At 36.3% G+C, this 5,201-nt stretch overlaps 1 pseudogene; it reads right to left on the reverse strand.

The window, feature by feature from the left end:
* Nucleotides 1-4,248: 4,248 nt before the first annotated feature.
* On the reverse strand, nucleotides 4,249-4,972 carry LOC128626211 (trafficking protein particle complex subunit 6B-like; annotated as a pseudogene).
* Nucleotides 4,973-5,201: the final 229 nt, after the last annotated feature.

The following is a 5,201-nucleotide window of genomic DNA, read 5'->3' on the forward strand; positions in this document are numbered from 1 at the left end:
AAGAGGGTATGGGAGAGTAAAATAAAAAATGAATTAAATTAAATTACAAATTAAAAATGAGACAATTCTAAATATAAACTTGGAATTAACTAAGGAGTGAAGCATAACCTATAAATACTAATTTGGAAATGATCACACAGAAGATAGTTGGAATCATAGGCATGATCGAGTCACCTGAGGAGAAAGAAGATAACTAAGATTTGTTAATTCATTAAACAAATTCCTAACAAAGAGGTACTAACAAAAAGTTACCTAACAAAGATGTATGCTAGGACCTGAGAACAAAATTGTGGGAAAAAGACCGTCTCTGTTCTTATTAATCTGAAGTGGTGCTACAATCTTGTATGGGGAAACAGATGTCAAACAACAAATTACGATTTTGGCAAGCACCTGTGAAGGAATGGTACATGACTCTTTAAAAAGTCCTAGAGCAGAAGAACCTAAAATAACTTATGGGATTTGAAGGAAGAGAAATGAATGAAGCAAAAGGAAATGAGGGTCAGAAGGGGAATTCCAGGGAGAGCATAAGTTTTTGCAAAGTCAGTGAGGGCAGAAGAATGTAGAACCTTGTAGAATTGAAAGACCAATGCTCTTGAAACACAGAGAGCATGTGTGTTTCTTCCTCGAGTCATGGTATATTAGATGAAGAGAAATCTCCTATTATTAAACATCTAATAATATTGGATAAAATATAGCAAGCATTCTTTTATTTTTAAAAAATAAAGATTTTGTTTATTTCTACAGAGAGAGGAAGGGAGGGAGAAAGAGAGAGAGAGAGACATCAATGTGTGGTTGCCTCTCATGTGCCTTCTACTGGGGGCACATGGCCCACAACCCAAGAAAGTGCCCTGACTGGGAATTAAATGGGGAATCCTTTGGTTCACAGTCCTGTGCCCAATCCACTGAGCCACACTAGTCAGGGCAACAAGCATTCTTTTTTTGTAAGATTTTATTTATTTATTTTTAGAGAGAGGAGGAGGGATGGAGAAAGAAGGGGAGTGAAACATCAAGATGTGGTTGCCTCTAGCTCACCCCCCACGGGGGACATGGCCTGAAACACAGGCATATACCCTGACTGGGAATCGAATAGGCAATACTTTGGTTCACAGGCCTGCACTCAATCCACTGAGCTACACCAGCCAGGGCACCAAGCATTCTTTTATGTGCATCTCAGAACTACAGTAAAAACAAACAAACAAACAAACAAACAAACAAACAAAAACCTTGTTTGTGGCCTTCAAAGTGTGATTTATAAAAATTTATAAACATGATTCTCATAAAAATGTAAAGTAAAGATGTGTCATCAATTTATTTAAATCATTAACAAGGAAATGAACAGGATGGCAAAACTTGGTCAAAGGAGATTTAGAGGGATAAGGGTTTTTAGAGTTTGCTAAAAAATGTGTATTGAAATGTTTGTTAAATTGGATACAGAATTGGCTAATATCCTATAAGACAATGAGATCATAATCTTGGGGTTATTACACTTTTTATTCTTTACCCAATAGGAAGCATTTTTACATCTACTGAACAAAGCTGAACAATTTAACATGTAATTTCTTACATTTTGGGTCCTAGCCAATAGTAAATGGTATGTCGAACTATGTACCTTCTCATAAAAAAAAAATCTCTGGGTGGATCTAGCAATGCTTCAGTATGACAATGATTGAAAAAAAATTTTAACACATAATTTTAAAATTTTTATATTGATTTTTCTTTATAAGCCCCCAAGAAAAAAGAAAACCTCAAAATGTGTACTAAACATAAATTCCATGAGGGCAGGGGCTTTGTTTCATTTACAGCTATATCTCCAGTTTCTGTAATAGTGTTTGGCAGAGCAGGTATTTAATAAATATTTGTTGACTAAATAAATAAAAATACTTACACTTATGTGGATCTGACAGCATTTGCTGCTCTTCATAAATGAGACTTGAATTTTAATGGCCACACAGGGGCAGGAAGGTGTTGGATCTTTGAGAAGTGAGAATTTGAAACTGAGTCTCACTTAAAAGCCAAGATCTATAATCTACATCCTAAATCCATCAGCAAAGGAATTCTGTCTGCATCATCCTGGAATCTAGATTATGAAAGATGATTTCCTCTTTGAAATTTAATTACTACCAAGTGTTCCTCACATGAGTTTTCTACTACCTGTATATTCTAGGAACACCAAATCCAATAAATTTACATAAGAAGTGACCCCATTCTGGTGACATTTCTAAGGAAACTGTCAGAGGCAAACACAAATACCTAATGTTTCCAGAAGGACACACTCACAACTCAGGGATGCCATATAAGATTGAAACAATAAAAACCCTCCCAAACGCAAATTTGTTATCTAAAATTACAAAGTACACCAATACACAAGCCATCATGAACAAAAGGTAACAGAATTAATGGACAGCAGACACAGAGGAAATAATCCAGAACACATCCTAAAAAGGTGAAGATCAAGAATAGAAGAAGTTAAAGATAGAATGAGAATCCACAAAGTATGTTTAATAGAAAACTCAGCAGGAAGAATAATGAGCATGGGAAGAGGGAATATTCAAAACAAAGATAGTTAAGAACTTTCCCAAAATGATGAAAAATATAAATTCTCATATTCAAGAAATATGGTAAAAGCAAAGAATTATAACTGGTCAAAAATTAGAGGTTTGGCTGCCTGTTGGCCAAAAAAAAAAAAAAAAGCCAACTTGTGAGGCAAATGCTAGGGCAAAAGGAAACAGGTTTTTTTCAGGTGCTGTAAAATCTGGAAGAAGGGCAGACTCTTGTCTTAAAGCCCATCTTCCAAGCAAGACCAAGACAAAAGCCAGTGTCTAGAGTTCCTGCTCCAAATTAAAGTATAGTCCTTTGGAGCCTGCAGTCAGCTGCTAAGTGGTTTAAGTTCCCATCCATGTAACTTATCTTATTCCATGATGCTGTTCATTTCAGATTCCCTTCTGGAGGTTGTGTGTGGAGCCCACATGGCCATGGTTGCATGCTCCTGGGTAAGAGGGTACATGAACACATGAACCAGTACATCACCAGGTGGGCAAGAAAGTGAGAGGATCTTTCCTGGAGGCCATGGACCATGTGGTCCATTGAGAGAACAGGCAACTGCTCTGCACTGTGTAAGTGCAGGTCATGTGCAAGAGTAAATGAACATGATTCTTTCTTCCCCTGTGATTATATTACCTTCAGTGTGGGACAGACCAGGTGCTTTCCCAAAATGACCAATCAACTTCCCAAATTTTCAGCGCTCCAGGTGGATACACTTCTCAACCAATCCTTTTTTTTTCCCCCAGGCTAGACTAGCTGGCCTCTTTGGTCTAGAACCTCCTCTTGAGCCATTTGGACTTCTATGGCACATGTGCTTGCCTCCCCCCAGTCTCACCCTTAATCTGGTTAGGAGGGGCTTTTTTCTCTATTCAAATATTTTACTAGCTTTTTGCAATCTCAGTGTAAGAACCTGCCCCTAATCCCATATTGGCCAGTGAGGGAGACTCCCTGGCACTCTTAACTGATGATTTTATGGTAGCAGAATGGCCTAACATTAAGCTGGAAAGTGAAAGAAAATCACAATTGTGCAAGGCTTTTCTAGCTATCTAAAGGATTTTGGTGTTTATTCTAAGAACAATGGGAAACCATTAAAGGGTTTTAATTAGAGAAGTAACATAATCAAATTTTAGTTGAAAAATTACTTTTACAACAATTTATCAAATGAATTAAAAGAGGTCAATGTTATATTCAAGGAGAGCTGTTAGTAGGTTCTTTTTCTGTTTTGTTGTTGTTATTTTGTTTTAGCATGCTGTTTGCCTTCACAATAACTAAAATAAATTTGTCAAACAAAATCAAAATTTGTTCATTCTTACACAAATGATTCTGGCTCATTCATACTTTTCTTTATGCTAATTTATCAAACCTTGATTTGCTTCTCCAACTGCAATTAAATACTCCTCACTCAAAAGCAAATAAAAATGTTTAAGATAAGGATCCTACATATTGGTGTTTATTTATCTGAAATTAGTTTTTTTATTCTGTAGTTTCAGTTAAGTATATGTTTATCTGCTTTAACTAGGTCTATGTTAAATTGATAATGTACAGCCTTACTCCTGTTTAAGAGTACATCTTTCATTATACCAGTTAGCAAATAGCTTATATCAATACAAATATCCAACAACATAATTAAATCATTGCTATTTGAAATATTTAATACTTAAATAATTTAACTCTTTATGCCATTGAAGCCTTGCATTTCAGTATGTTCTATAATTTCTGTATCCTCACCTGAAATTTGTAGGCAGGCATTGAAGATACTCCAGCTGTTACAATATTTTTAATCACCAAGTTTGATAAGCCATCTCTCATTAAGGCACATGTAAATGCTAAATACTTGGAATGCTTGTTCTAAGTACTGTTTTCTTATAGTTATCTGAGTAAGCAGACAAAATTTGTTGTTCTGAAATATATAGATGCCCTGATGATTTGTCCTTAGATTTTTCTCCTCCTCCTCCTCTTCCCCCTTCTTCTTCTTATTCTTCTTGGCATTTTTTATTGCTTTTAGAGAGAGAAGAATGTAGGGAAGAAGAAAGAGAGAGAAGGAAATTGATTTGTTGCCCTTGTACATGTCCTGACTAGGTATCAAACTTGCAACCTGGGCATGTGCTCAAACCCTTGACCCTTCCATCCACAGGATGATGCTCCAATCGACTGAGCCACACCTATCAAAGCTGTCCTTAGATTTTCAAATTTTTCCTTGAATGCTATAGTCCAGAAATTTTTACAAATTAACTTCATGATATCTAACTTATCCTTGAACCATGTGCTATCTTTTGTAAACCTTCCTATCAATCCCCCATTCATTGGAAACTCCATGTTTCCCAGTTTGGTAATACAGCATTGATTTTTCACCCTCTCCTACCCTGATGACTTGTACACTTGTGACACCATCTCCCTTATGGAGAAGCAAAAACAATGTCTCCTTCACCATTTCCTGATTATTCTCCCAAGCTCTGGTTTTCAGCTGCCATTTGGATAGGTTTGTCAATTCCTGTTAGTGCCAGAGGGATTTGGCTTGTGCTGCTGTTGCCTCAATGTGCAGCCAATTCCTCATTGCAAGAAGACTGAACTAGGAGGTTATTTCAGCTAAGAGATGATGGGGTAACATAAGATGATAATGACAAAAACACAGAAAAATGGATGTTTAGGAAGTATAATTG

This window comes from Artibeus jamaicensis, unplaced genomic scaffold (assembly GCF_021234435.1).
Source record: "Artibeus jamaicensis isolate MK-2021 breed Jamaican fruit bat unplaced genomic scaffold, CSHL_Jam_final scaffold_461, whole genome shotgun sequence".
In the NCBI taxonomy this organism is placed as follows: domain Eukaryota; kingdom Metazoa; phylum Chordata; class Mammalia; order Chiroptera; family Phyllostomidae; genus Artibeus; species Artibeus jamaicensis.